The sequence below is a fragment of the Nematolebias whitei genome, chromosome 7 (assembly GCF_014905685.2).
Source record: "Nematolebias whitei isolate Nwh7 chromosome 7, NemWhi1, whole genome shotgun sequence".
Classification (NCBI taxonomy): domain Eukaryota; kingdom Metazoa; phylum Chordata; class Actinopteri; order Cyprinodontiformes; family Rivulidae; genus Nematolebias; species Nematolebias whitei.
The window spans coordinates 4,135,291-4,150,816 of record NC_056504.1 but is presented as its reverse complement, the minus strand read 5'-3'; the positions used below and the strand labels follow the sequence as shown (position 1 = coordinate 4,150,816).

General features: G+C 42.1%; 2 protein-coding genes across 2 annotated transcripts in view; both read right to left on the bottom strand.

Annotated features, from left to right (window-relative positions):
- epha8 (eph receptor A8) overlaps positions 1-15,526 on the bottom strand; it is a 312,202-nt gene that overhangs the window by 107,659 nt on the left and 189,017 nt on the right. The window lies entirely within an intron of this gene.
- Positions 1-15,526, bottom strand: part of c7h1orf50 (chromosome 7 C1orf50 homolog) — a 388,096-nt gene that overhangs the window by 315,611 nt on the left and 56,959 nt on the right. The window lies entirely within an intron of this gene.

Below are 15,526 nucleotides of genomic sequence, written 5' to 3'. Positions count from 1 at the left end.
AACAAAACAAAGCAAAAAAATATAGAAACGTTTCGTCTCTCATCCGACAGACTTCCTCAGTCTGAGGTGCTGTATGTAGAAGTCTCTCGGATGAGAGACTTCTACATACAGCACCTCAGACTGAGGAAGTCTCTCGGATGAGAGACTTCTACATACAGCACCTCAGACTGAGGAAGTCTCTCGGATGAGAGACGAAACGTTTCTATATTTTTTTGCTTTGTTTTGTTTTTTGTTTTTTTGAATGTCCAGAGGACCAGATTGAACTTTTTTGGATAAATTAAGAAGATTATGGATTTGGTATCGTGGGCGTTCAACTCTAACAAACAAACAAAAAACTACATTAAAAATATATATTTCATATAGAATATAGAATAAATAAAAATGTAAAGATAACATAATAACAATATATGAGCTGAACTCTGAGGCCTTTCCTGAAGGCATTGAAGGCCCTGGTGGAAAGCAAAATCAGTCATTAACTAGTTATTGTCGTAATTTAAGGTTTTTAAAGGCAGAACCCAAGGGTGCAGGCAGGACGCGGGTGACTTGGTGGTTAAATAAGAAAGCACTTTTAAAAACACAAAAATAAACAGCTGTCAAGGCAGCAAAACTTACATTACTAAGAGACACATAAAGAATCACAAGGAGGCACTCAGGAAACACCAGGGACTCAGGAGGTTTACCAGCCGAATACAAGACGATGCCCAGACGAGGAACAACACCAAGACACAGACTTATATACAAACATTGACGAGGACTAAACACAAAACACCTGTCAGGCTCACAGGTGTGGGAAAGGGGAAATCACACGAGAAGAAACAGGACAGAGACACACCACTAGGGGCACAATCACCACAGTTATGAATGTATGTGTAGCTTTAGTTTAATGATGATAAAACACAACACTGTGTTTTGATAACAGTGATGCTGGTCCAGTACATCATTGGTTTTGGACCGATACCTCATTTTGCAGGATCTGTGGATCCAGCTCTGCAAAAAGATAGGTGGTAGGAATCATCAACAAAATGGGCATCTTAGGCAATCACAGTTTGAGATTTTGTGCATTTGGCTAAGTCCCTGTCCTGTTTTGTGATTACAAAAAGTTTGACATATCCACACCCCCACCCATAAGGAAAATTGCATTTTAGAAGCCCCTACACTGTATTTGAATGAGTTCCAGAATGAAAACCATCTTAATACAACACTTCTTGAAAATTAAGACATAGTTCCACCCCCTACAGCCCCAAACATACCAAATGCATCATAGTAACAACATAATGATAGATTGTGTGCTTGCAGACACTAGTTTGTCAATTTCAGCCAACCTCGTAGATCCCTTCAGTGAACAGACATGCTGAGGAACTCTAATGCTGCCCTAGAGCAGAGCAAAACCCCTCGTTACACCAAATATTCCAAGGCCAAAAAGGTTTTTATCACTTTATTGAACGGTCAACAACACTCAAGCTAATGTTGCAGAAAAAGATCAACATTTTGTTCATGGCTTATTTTGACCCAAGGGCAGCAGGAAGGTTATAAACAGTAGAGTGGAACCTCGAATTACAAACACATCTCAACTCCAGTTTTTTTATGATGCAGTGCTGCTTGGTCCTACAAAATATGGAATTTTCTCCAAACCCAAACTGCCCGCCCACCAGGTGGTCAGCAGTGTGTGGGGGCACCATAAGAAAGCCCACCCCATGCATCGACCAGTGCCAACAGTGTGATCCTTTCTGGGAGGAGTGGTTATGGAAACAAGACTTATTGTGATACACAAATACATCATTACTGAGCTTGAAGAGCTGCTGATCAGGAAACAGCTGTTGTTCAAGATGACAAAGGGCCATGCTACGTTAAACTTATGCTGAGCTTTTAAACAAAAAAAGTTTGAGAGTTTCTCCAATCATGGGGAGCCAGCTTGAGGTCTTTTAAAGAGCTAAACAGACTGTCTGTTTATTGATTCATTGTTTCATTAGTGCTGCTTATATTCCACCTTCTTACAAGGTTATTCAGTAGAAATAGTCTTAGACTAACAAGACTATTGTAATGACTGGATAATGTTAGGGAGATATTTTTAGAGAAGAAAAAAATATTTCCATTTTCCATCCATCCATCCATTATCTTCCACTTATTCCAAAGTCAGGTCTTGGGGGCAGTAGCTTGAGCAGGGAGGTCCAGATATCTCTTTCCACAGCCACCTCTTCCAGTTCTTCTGGGAGAACTCCAAGACATTCCCAGGCCACTGAAAAGATGTAGTCTTTCCAACGTGTCCTGGGTCTTCACCGGGGTATCCTCCCAGTCGGGCATGCCTGAAGTACCTCCCTAAGGAGGCATCCAGGGAGCATCCTTACCAGATGCTCGAACCACATCAACTGGCTCTTCGATGTGGAGGAGGAGTGGTTCTACTCCAAGTCTCCTCTGGACAACTGAACTTCTCACCCTATCTCTAAGGGAGAGTCCAGCTATCCTATATCATACCATGCCATTTTATTTATAAAGCACTTTAAACAATGACAGGGCCAACCAAAGTGGTGTACAAACAGAAACTAACAGGCAGAGCACACAGCAACATATACAGTAACATAACGTAAAATCAAAATATGGAAACAAAATAATAACAGATAATACCATAAAGATTAACACAGTGTGATGCATACAGGTTTAACACAGATCATACAGTATTAAAAGCCAGGGAATAGTAGTGAGTTTTTAAGCGGAATTTAAAAACTGTGAGGGAGGGGGCCTGCCTGACAAGCAGAGGTAACTCATTCCATAGTCTTTGGCCTGCAACAGTGAAAGCCCTGTCACCTCTGCGCTTGACAGGTTCCTAGAACTGTGCGAAGCAACTGGTCCGCTGACCTCAGAGAATGCAGTGGGACATAAGGCTGCAGCAGATCAGCGAGATAGGAGGAGGCGGAACTGTTCAGTGATTTGAAGACATAAAAGAGTATTTTGAACTGGATTCGAAGGTGAACCAGTAGCCAGTGCAGGGAGATCAAAACTGGTGTAATATGTTCTCTTTTGTCTGTACTGGTTAAAAATTGGGCTGCCGTATTCTGGACCAGTTGTAGTCTAGCAATGGAGGTCTGACCAATACCAAACAGGAGCGAGTTGCAGTAATCGAGCCTGGATGTTATGAATGCATGCATTACTGTCTACAGGTTATTTTTGGACAATATGGGCTTCAGCTTAGACAGCTGCCTCAGCTGGAAAAACAGGATTTAACAATCATGTTTACATGACTGTTAAGTTTCATGGAAGGGTCCATTATCACTCCCAGATTAGTGACTCTTTGTTTCTCTAACGGTGATAGAGCAGAAAGGTCGATGCAGTGGTTGATGATTGTGTCGTTTGGAAGAAACAACATGATTTCATACTTCTTCTCATTGAAACTTAAGAAATTTAAAGCCATCCAGTCTGATGTCAGCCAGTCAAGCAGAGGTTGAATAGAGCGTGTACCATTGTGTCTTAGGGGGAAGTAAATTTGACAGTCATCAGCATAGAAGTGAAAGGATATGTCGTGTTTCCGGAAAATAGCACCTAGTGGCAGCAGGTATAAAGAAAATAGAAGGGGACCGAGTATGGACCCATGCGGTACCCCAATTCTGAACTAAAATCTTTGATGGAGACACAAAAGGATCTGTCAGCTAGGTAGGATCTAAACCATTTGAGGGCTGACCCTGTGATGCCCACCCACTGCTCTAACCTAAACTCAGTTCTTCACCTCACTGAGCCTTCACCTCTGGAAGCCTTAACTGAGTTGTACGAGAACGTTCTACATTTCTTTTTAGAAAAAGTTGCAAACACCCGAGCTCTCATTTCCCCTCCAGCTCATTATCTGTCCATCCCATTCCAGTGTGTTTGTATTTGTACTTGACCATTTTGAGCCAATCTCTCTGTCTTCTTAGAGCAGGTCGCATGCAGCATGAAACCATCTGGTTCCCCCTTTAATGTGGTCCCCTCTCAAATACTAAAGGAAGTTTTTCCTACTCTGGGTCCTTCTTTTCTCTCTATTGTGAATAGCAGTTTATCCTCAGGTGTGGTGCCAAAAACCTTTAAATATGCTGCTGTTCAACCTCTGCTGAAAAAGCCTAACCTTGACCCCTCAATCGTGTCCAACTCCTGGCCTCCATACTCTCATTTGTCGCTAAACTACTGGAAAAAATAGTAGAGTCCCAGTTAAAATGCTTCCTAGAGGATCATGGCATCTTAGAGCTATTCTAATCTGGCTTTAAACCTCTCCACAGCACTGAAACTGCTCTACTGAAGCCAAAAAGGTCCATGCTCAATAATCCAGGTATACAATCCAACAATTTTCAGTCAGGTCATCTGGACAGTTTCTTTTTTTTTCCCATCTGGATGGAAGGTGAAACGTTTCAGCAAAAAAAGAAACCGTCCAGATGGCCTGACTGAAAATTGTTGGATGCTCTACTGAAGGTTTTTAATGACATCTTCCTATCCACAGACACTGGTGATTCTGTGCTCCTTATCGTACTGGACCTTACATCTGCCTTTGACACCATCAACTATGAGATCCTCATTGCTAGGGTAGAGAAGAGAACACGTGGGTTGTGAGAGTTTGAGGCAATTATATCAGAAAAGTATTTAGATTTAGCAGCTTTTACTGCTTTCTGATAACGACGCCAACTCTCTTTTTGTATTTGAAAAGAAACCTGCAGCCTGTCTTTCTTCCACCTGCGCTCCACCCTCCTGCACTGCTGTCTAACGGCCTTGCTGAAGATACTCATTTCCAAGATCTCATTCTTTCATTCACTACCCAGAGTTCATGGCCATAGGTGAGGGTAGGAACGTTGATTGACTGTTAAACAGAGAGCTTTGCTTTACAGCTCAGCTCCATCTTCACCACAACGGAGTCCATAATACTGCAGACACTGCACAAATCCATCTGTCAATGTCATGCTCCATTCTTCCTTCACTCATGAACAAAACCTCGAAATACTTGAACTCCTCCACTTGGGACAGAACCTCACCCTCAACCCGAAGAGAGCAATCTACCCTTTTCCGACTTAGGACCATGACCTCAGATTTGGAGGTGCCGATTCTCATCCCAGCCGCTTCACACTTGGCTGCAAACTGCTCTCCAGTGAGAGCTGAAGATCACAGCATGGTGACACCAACAGTACCACATCATCTGCAAAGAGCAGAGATGGAATCCTTCCTGAGGCCACCAAACTGGACAACCTGGCTGCATTGAGAAATTCTGTTCATACATTTTTTAAATTCATTTTTTAAAATTGAAAATGTGTTTAAAATACAATTTTTATTATATGTATCACCTGGTGCAACAAAATAATTGCATAATCAAAAGTTCTATTGTGGTTATTTTGCAGGATATATATTACAGGACCATAAAACTAATCCCCGTAAGATGAAGTTTCAGCAAAACCAAGTGTTGTGTTGTGTTAGTGAACTGAAATTGAATTGAATTGTGAAATTGCATAAAAAGGACACCAGTGGGTGCTCAAAGATTGTATGATAAAAATGATGTATGCAGGGTGACAGGAGGAAGAACGAAAGTGAAAGTAAAATGGAGAACTGAAGCTGATTCACATCTGCTTATTTTTCGCTTAATTCTATGTTGCAACCCACAACATTGGCGATAAGGATGTCTATTTCTGTGCCTTTACCTGCTCCATTCATGCCATGCCCGGGGGAACCAGCGATAGCATCCCAAACATAGCTAAAAATGTTTGAAAACTACATGTTAGTGATAGCAGCGTCGGGGGACGGCTGGCCCGATGCAAGAAAGCGTGCAGTTCTACTTGACGCCCTGGGTACGGAGGGTCAACGGCTTTTCTATACTCTGCTGAACACTGGAGACACGTTTGCTGCTGCTATTGCTGCTATAAAAGCACAATTTGTGTCGAAGGTGAACGTCATTGCTGAATATCACGTGTCGACAAAGAGCACAGAGGCCGGATGAGATGGTAAACCAATTCTTAACTTCTCTTTGTGAGTTAGCTGCTGCATGTGATTTGGGCAACATGGAGGAACAAATGCTACGTGATCAACTGATCGAACGTGTTGCTGACACTCGCATAAGAGACTGATTATTACTTGAACTGGACCTAACACTTGCTAAAGCTACTACATTGGCATTGCAAATTGAAAGTGGATTAAGGGATGGTAACGTTCTCTCTGATGCTACTGCTGTTGGCGCTTCTGCTCCGGTGAGGGCCATACAGAAACAATCAAAGCCAAGCCGCCGGTGGGACATGATGAAGAAGCTGCCGCCGAATCCTACTCCTGCCATGGCTCAAGCTGCTGGTAACCATTTCTGCTTTTGTTGTGGATCTTCTAACCACCTTGCTAACAAACCTTCTTGCCCTACTGTTAAAGTGACCTGCAACAAGTGTGGTAAAGTTGGACTTTTTTCACGACTATGCCGTTCAACCCAAAAGGAGGTACGTGAAATCGTCATTAAGTCCACAGTTCTTTACGTGAACAATACAGTACAAGACAAGATCCTCTGCACAGTTCAAGTGACTGCTAATGGACAGTGTAAAGATATTGAGCTGATTGTAGATACAGGCTCATCTCTGTCCATTATACCAAAGAACATTTACAGCAACTTCTCATAATGTGCCCTAACTGAACCTTCATTTGCTCTTGTTACTACCTATACAAAATAGAAAATTGCTGTAAAAAGGTAAAATCTGTAAACTGTTCGTAAATCTACGAGGGGCTACTGTTTTTTCCACTATCGATTTAGCAACTGCCTACCACCAAATGCCTCTGAATCCTGAAAGTCATGATATTACTGTCTTTATCACTCATAATTAACTTTTTTTGTTTCTGCAGAGTTCCATTTGGCTTAGCTTCTGCCCCATCTTCCTTTCAAAAAATGATGTTAATCATCCTTGCAGGTTTGCCAGGCATACAAGCATACCTGGATGACATAATTTGCTATGGATCTACACAAAGAGAACATGATGAAAACTTAAAGAGACTGCTCTATGCCCTGACTGATTCTGGACTCAAACTTAACATGCACAAATGCAGGTTCAGTCAACTTTCACTCAATTACATGGGTCACACCATTTCAAAAGAATGTCTTCAACAGGACCAGGACAGAGTCACTGCTGTGATCCATGCTCCAGCTCCGCATGACAAGTCTTCTCTGAGATCTTTCTTTGGCCTTGCATCCTGGTACAGTAAGTTCATTCCAGATTTCCCAACTGTTACTGAGCCACTACGTGCAGTGCTCAGAGACTCCACGGTCTTAAACTTGAAGTGAACAGTGTAAGCAGATTCTAGCTTTGCTGCACTTAAAGAACTGAACTCTGTATGATCCTGAGTTGTCAACTTATGTTAATACTGATGCTTCTGATTATGGACTAGGTGCGGTACTGACACAACTGCATTCAGATCAAAGTGAGAGAGTTGCCGCTTTTGCATCCAGAACACTTTCTCCTGCTGAACACAAGTACTCCACAGTTGAACGTGAAGCTCTTGCCTGTGTGTAGGCTGTGGCAAGGTGGAGAATCTACCTTTGGGGTCGTCGCTTTGTCCTTCGTACAGACCACCAAGCACTTACAACCTTACTCACCTCCAAAGGTTCTGGCCGTGCTGGACTGAGGATCGCCAGATTGTCAGCTCGACTGCTCTGCTTCACATATGACGTCACTTATTGCCAGGATACCAAAACATCACTGCTGACTACCTTTCCAAGCTACCACTAACTGCTGCAAATGAGGCTACAGAGGGACCTGACATGATTGTAACTGCTTTTAAGTAGTCACGGTGTGCCATTTCTCTTTCAGAGTTCACTTCTGCCAGTGAAATCTGCCCAGAACTGCCACTGCTGCGCAACCAGATTCAAAAAGGTTGGCCCACATGAAAACAAGGTCTGCATGAGAACCTTACTTCATATTTTCAGGTATGAGACGAGCTGTCAGTTCATGGTTCACTGATAATGAGAGGGACTGATCGACTAATTGTTCCTGTTTCATTACATGCCAGAGTTGTTGATTTAGCACATGAGGGACACCAGGGTATAGTCTGTACCAAGCAGAAACCGCGTGAACTGTTCTGGTGGCCACAACTTGACAAACTTGTACATTCTGTCACTGCTTCCTGTGTTAACTGCCAATTCAATGAAAAGGTAGCTATAACTGCTCCTGATCCACTTACACCAGTTGAGTTGCCCAGCAAACCATGGGAAAAAAGTTGCAATAGGCATTACAGACCCATTTGAGGTACTGAGAAACAGAAATATGTGTATCAAGTTAAACATACTCTCAGTAGCACTGAAAAACAAAACACACACCCAAATCAAAAAGAGTGTGAAACAAAAGCAGAATAAAATGAAGGAATACACAGACAAGAAAATGCGAGCTAAACCATCAACAGCCAAAGTGGGTGACACTGTTCGTGTTTGCAGACCTGAGCACGTTGCCAAAGGATCTTCAATATTTACAGAACCATGAACTGTCACGAAGAAAGTTGGACAAAACACATATTTACTAAACGACGGACACAAGTGGAACGCTTCAAAACTTGCACAATTCGCAAAACAAGCTTTTACTGGCTCAGAACAAAACAATGACATTGTGCTGGATAACTTTGCACATCTTGGAAACATTAATGAATCTGCTGCACTTAGAAGAAGTCAGAGATCTAGAAATGCACCAACATGGTTAACAGGTTTTGTAAGATAAAGTGAAAACAAAATGTAAATTACTGCTGTTCAGACTGGTACAAGTGTTCTTTAAGACCCGTAAAGATGTACTACTGTTTTGCTAAAATACAACACAAGAAAATTTTACATATAAGTAATTGCTTCAGGGAAATAGAACATGTTGTGTTGTGTGTGAACTGAAATTGAATTGTTCTATTGCATAAAAAGGACATCAGAGGGCACTATGAGACTGTATATTAAAATATGCTGTATGCAGGGTGACACGAGGAAGAACGAAAGTGAAAGTCAAACGGAGAACTGAAGCTGATTCACGTCTGCTTATTTTCCCCTTATTTCAATTTTGCAACACCATAACACCAAGTAACTGTGTTAGCACTATGAAATGTAAAAAAAGGTATGAAACATAAACACCTCATTGTTATCTAATCATACTTGCTCCTTTGTTAAAATCTGCTCACGCTGTGAACCTGTCTGATTTTCAGCTTCAGGTCAAAGTGAAATCACTTCATGTGGCATTCTTTACAGCCTCACCTTTATTTACTGCTCTCATTACTAAATGTCTGTGGTTAGAAAATAAAAATGTTGGAGTCAGAGTTGGAACATTTAAAATGGTATCACATTTTACATTTTTATAATCCTGAGTATTGTACAGGTTAGATACATGCTGCTATCTCAGGGTGCATTCACACCAGCCCTGTTTAGTCGCTTTAATCGAACTCTAGCTCGTTTTCCTAGAAAGTCCGGTTCGTTTAGGGACGTGTGAACGCGACATCGAACTCTGTCACGGAACAAAAAGGTGAACTCTGGCCTGGGCTAAAACCTAGGTCTCGGTCCGGTAGAAGAGAACTCCAGCGCGGTTCGGGTACAGTGTGAATGTAATCAGACCGAGCCCCGCTCCGCAGGGTAAACAAACAAACATTTCTCTGACCTTATATGGAGCCGTCAGCTGCCTTGTGTGGAAAACAATATTCTCCATGGTCTTCTGTCTCATCTTCTGCTCATGCCAAGTCCATTTTTGAAAAATTACAAAATATAACTCCTAAAACTGTTAAAATTTGATGCCACTTCGTTTTTATTTACAGAAGAAGAAGAAGACTGTCTTCAGAGGTTTTTGTGTTGGTTCTTTCAGTAGTTCTTGGTGCAGCGCCCCCACAGGCGAGTGGGGGAATAGGTTGGTTCAACAGGTTGGCTCGACTGCACAGTGCAGTGTGAATGCAAACGCACCAGCTCAAATGTAACAAAATGTCATGAATATTGGTCCAGAACCGAACCGAGTCTACCGGACTATCTGGTGTGAAAACTACCTCAGTCTCTATCCATGGATTGAAAGTGAAAATGCTCTGCAGCAAGTTGACTACAACATTTTTATTTATTTATTTTTATTTAGCCTTTATTTATCCAGGTTAGTCTCATTGAGCCACGAGAACTCATTTTCAAGAGAGACCTGTTTTTTTTTTTTTAATTTTTTTTTTAATTTTTTTTTTTTTTTAGGGAGCACATGGTGCTTAAAAACATATTTTTAATTTCCACACCAACCATGTTTCCATAGTACATTTTTTTCTTCTTTCGGCTGCTCCCTTCTTCAGGGGTTGCTACAGCAAAGCCGCAAAAAGACTTGGCAATTATTTTTACGCCGGATGTCCTTCCTGACTCAACTACAGATCACCGAGCTACCACAGCCCTCTGTGTGGAGCAGAGAGCTGACATCTAGGGTGCCCGGGGGAGCAGATGGTGGGGGTTAAGGGCCTTGCTCAAGGGCTCAGAGTGGGGCAAATGAGGGTGGAGGCAGGTGTGGGTGCTTCACCTATCCCACCCACATTTAGATGTTATCGGTATGGGGAGTCAATCTTCCACTCACAGGCCCACCTTCCCTAACCTCTGTGCCACCACTCCATGTTTCCATATTACATATCCAGTAAAATATGATGGAGGCATGACAAATAAAAACTTATATTCTGTGGAAAGCGCTGGTGTATCACAAACTGGTTTAAAAAACTTTTGGGGGTTGTGGGGGCGTGGGGGGGGGTTCAAACAGATCCTTCACTTCCATATGTGTGAAGTCACACCATGGTCTCATTCATGTGAGACCGCCAGATTTCTACTGAGGCAGCTGCTGCAAAGATGCAAAGTCTCAGGAAGGATCTGAATCTGGAAAAAAAAAAACACTGGGGAATGCAATGGTGGGTGCTGGACATTAAACTGGTGCGATTGAGAATTGCTGATGCTTTTATTTCAACTTTCTTCGCATTTCATGTCCAAGTCCAAGACATGAAAACAAAACTGCCTGAGAAGCAAAAGTGAGATGAAAACAGAGAAAATAGCAAGCTACAATGTTTTCTAATCCAGTTTATCAGGCTTTACAGCAGAGCCTCCGCTCGGCTCCAGTTCACCTCCATCTGATTAAGTTTGTGCACCTCTGAGAGGCTTAGAGCTGGAGTCACCATACATCCCTCAATTCACTCTCGCCTATCTGAGTGCAGTTTCAGTTGCATCTCTCTACCTTTCTGTTGCATAAATAAACACATCCTCCATTGTCTGATGAATGTTTGCTTTGTAAGGGAGACAGCAGTCCTGACGATCCCTCTCTCACTTCAACTGTCTAATGACCAACTGTAAATAAAGCTCCTTCATTTTACACAATAAACAAAATACTTCAAAATATGATCATAATGTTCTCTTAAATAAAGGTGGACTTCAGGCACCTCAACTTCTTCTTCTTTGTCTTTTCCCTCTTCAAGGGTTGCCACAGCAAGTCATACTTCTCCATCTCACTCTGCCCTCTGCATCCTCTGTCCTCACTCCACGTCCATGTCCTCTCTAACTGCATCCATATATCTCCTCTTTGCCTTCATTTTTGTTTTTTTCCTGGCATCTGCATTTCTAACATCCTTCTACCAATATAATCACTGTCCCTCCTCTGGACATGTCCATACCATTGTTCCTCCTCTAGACATGTCCATACCATGGTCCCTCCTCTGGACATGTCCAAACCATCTCAGTGTGTCCTCTCTAACTTGATCTCCAAGTTGTTCAACATGTGCTGTACCTCTGATGATCTCATTCTTAATCTTATCCATTCTTGTCACACCTAAGGAGAACCTCAACATCTTCATTTATGCTAATTCCTGTTCTTTCTCCTGTATTTTGGTCAGTACCACTGTTTGCAGACCTTACATCAAAGTTGGTCTCACCACTGTCTTGTAAACTTTTTTGTTGATCTTTGCTGACACCCTTTTGTCGCAAATCACTCCTGAAACTTTTCTCCATCCACTCCGTCCTGCCTGGGCTCTCTTTTCACCTCTTTACCAAACTCCCCATTTTTCTGGACAGTGCCTGGAAGTATTTGAAGCACCTTTGTGACCTCTGTGCCTTGTATTGTAGCCTCAGTGTTCCACCAGCCTCCCTCTCATTCACACACATCTACTCTGTCTTACTACAGCTGACTTCCATTCATCTTCTTTCAAGTGCATACCTCCACCTCTCCAAGTTCTCTTCCAACAGCTCCTTGTTCTCACCACAGATCACAATGTCATCTGCAAACATCATAGTCCATGGGGATTCTTGCCTGACCTCATCTGTTAGTCGGTCCATTACCAGAGTAAACAAGAAGGGGCTCAGAACTGATCCTTGATGCAATCCCACCTCCACCTTGAAGCTATCTGTCACTCCTACAGCACATCTCACCACTGTCCTGCTGTCCTCATACATGTCCTGTACCAGTCTAACATACTTCTCTGCCACTCCAGATTTCCTCATGTAACACCACACCTCCTCCCTCTGTACCCTGTCCTATGCTTTATCTAAACCTACAAAGACCAGATGGATTTCTTTCTGATCCTCTCTGTACTTCTCCATCGGCATCCTCAAAGCAAAGATGGCATCGGTGGTGCTCTTACTTGGCATGAAACAATACTGCTGCTCACAGTCACCTCTCTTCTAAGTCTTGCTGCCACAACTCTCTCCCAGATCTTCATCATGTGGCTCATCAACTTAATTCCGCCGCATTTGCTACAACTCTGTACATCACCCTTGTTCTTCAAAATGGGCACCAGCACACTTCTTCTCCATTCCTGAGGCATTTTCTCTCCTTCAAATATGTCATTGAATATTTGAGTCAAAAACCTCACTGCCATCTCACCAAGACATTTCCAAACCTCCATTTGTATGTCACCAGGTCTTACTGCCATCAATTTCTTCATTCTTTTCTCTTCTTCATAACAGTCATTCTACACACAGCCATTCAATGCTGTCTGGCCATGCTCTCCCCTGCCACAACCTTACAGTCCCCTATCACCCTCGGGGTTTCTCTTCTACACAGGATGTAGTCGACCTGCATACTCCTTCCTCTACTCTTATAGGTTACTCTATGTTCCTTCCTCTTTTGGAAATAAGTGTTGACTACAGCCATTTCCATTCTCGTGGCAAAATCCACCACCATCTGTCCTTCCTGGTTTCTTTCCTTGGCACCAAACTTACCCATCACTTCCTCATCCCCTCTGTTTCCTTCACCAACATGTCCATTCACGTCTGCTGATCACCACTCTCTCCTGCCTGGGAATACTCTCTATCACTTCATCCAGATCAGTGACATGCAGTGAGCTTTGTGACAGGTGAGGCACTGACTGTCTGGAATCGATGCTCACATATATGAACCCAAAATAGAAGCTTATATTTCAGTTTAGTCTCTTTTTCTTCCTCTCTCTAATACCTTTTGTTTTGACTGAAAATCCAGTTGAGTAAAATCCTTTAGTTTTAAGGTATGGTCTTCCATTTTGTCTAAACAAATTTAAATGATTGTGCCATTTGCTTCACCCCTGCTGCCCCTCTGCATATCAGAAGAACGCATAGAGACTGAAACTGCTTCATTGTCCCTATGGGGCAGCACTGCCCCCTATCAGTGTGGCAAGGGATATTCTGCCTCACCTCTGTGAATTTTCAGCGTGCATTATGACAGATTAAAAAGAATTATGTCACACACATATATTCAATATATTAGACAGACTGTAGAACATCAGCATGTGCACCAAATGTGTAATCAAACATGTATATTGGCAATATAAAGAGGGACAGCAATGGGCATGCGCCAACCATCTACTTCATATATTGTATATGACACAGCGCCCCCAGAGGTGAACCAGAGCACTACATCAACTCACCCAGCACAGTCCATGCGTTTGAACAGGCAATGCGTAAATTCTGCAATTTCGATCATCAAAGTGTTGAAATAGTTCAGAAAACGGTTTTATAAAACAGTTTTATAGAACAGTCAAGTGGTCAAATGTATTTTGTCTGTCTCTATCTTGTTAAATTTCAAAGAAATGCACAGCGGCGACTCTTCCCTTTGCGTGTTCCTACTTCCGCATATTGGCTTGTGAAATACAGCTGATTTGACCATCAAAGTGCATTTATTAAGCAAAAGTTAGACTGAGACACACCTTTTCTATAATTTCAAGCAAACAAATAAATGTTTTTAGGTGGTTACCTTGTTAAATTTTGAAGAAATGCACAGTGAAGTGCCCCTCTGCACGTGCCCGCTTCCATGAATCAGATTTTGAAATACAGCTGATTTGACCGTCAAAGTGCATTTATTAAGCAAAAGTTAGACTGAGACACAATTTTGCTGTAATGTTGAATTTATGAGCATGCATCAGGATAACTTTGCTATAATATCAATCAAACAAATAAATGTTTTTAAGTGATAATCTTGTTAAATATTTGTTAAAGTTCTTCCGTGCACGCTCCCACGGCCGCCATTTGGCAGCCAATCGATTTTTGGAACCACACCGGCCCACATTTCTGGGTTGTCAGTGGTGACACGTAACAAACGCGATGCGTCAGCGAGGACACATAATAGATGTGACGTATACGGGGAAGCAATGTATATATGGATTTTTCCACTTTATTAAGACATATTTGACCTGATTACACTTATAGGGCGGTGCAACAATAACATGGAAAATACAGTACATTCTTTGCCAACTCCTCCTTCAGGACCACCCCTACTCAATTTCTTTTTTTATCCACACCATGGTAAAACAGTTTGAACACTGCTCCAATGCTGCAAACCTTGCTTTCCTTCCTCTTGATCTCTTGGACACATAAAGCATCTACCTTCCTTCTCTGCATCATGTCAGCCAGCTCTCTACCTTTGCCTGTCATTGCCCCCACATTTAGAGCTTCAACCCTCAGTCCTACATTCTTGATTTTCCTCTTTTCCCCCTGTCTATTGACACGTTTCCCTCCTCGTGGTCTTCAACTAACAATTGCACAATTTCTGCCAGCCCACTGTTTGTCAACAGCATCGGTGGCGGTTGTTGTTAACCTGGGCTTCGACCGATCAGGCACCTCATGTTTCAATTTAAATACAATTCAGAGGGTTACGATGTTGTTTTAAAACAATTAAAGATGCGTCTCAGTTATCTACGATCATCAAGTTTGTAAAGAAAAACTGGGAGGCAGCGGGGAAGTTCATGATTTGTCTTTGGCCTATTTATCAAAAGTAAACACTCATTGAAATATTTACTTTCATTATGAAGAGTGCACATCTGCCCAAACCAACTTGATCACAGGATGTTTGCCAACAGGTAGCATAGATTCTAATGTAACATTGAAAACACAAAGTCACAAGGTTTAAGGTTCAGCAAAGAAAAGATAAAAAGGTGAAAACACACAGCTTTACTGCAACCCGTTTCTTCTTCATCTTCCTCCTTAGGAAAGAAGAACAACGGCTTGTTTTGATTGGATCATATGTTGCTACTCGAATGAGCTACATTAATGCAGCAACAACTTTGTTTAATCTCCTAAAATGGCAGCACACAAACATTCAAACGGAAACATTTTTACATTCAAAAATGAATTCAAAATCAACCA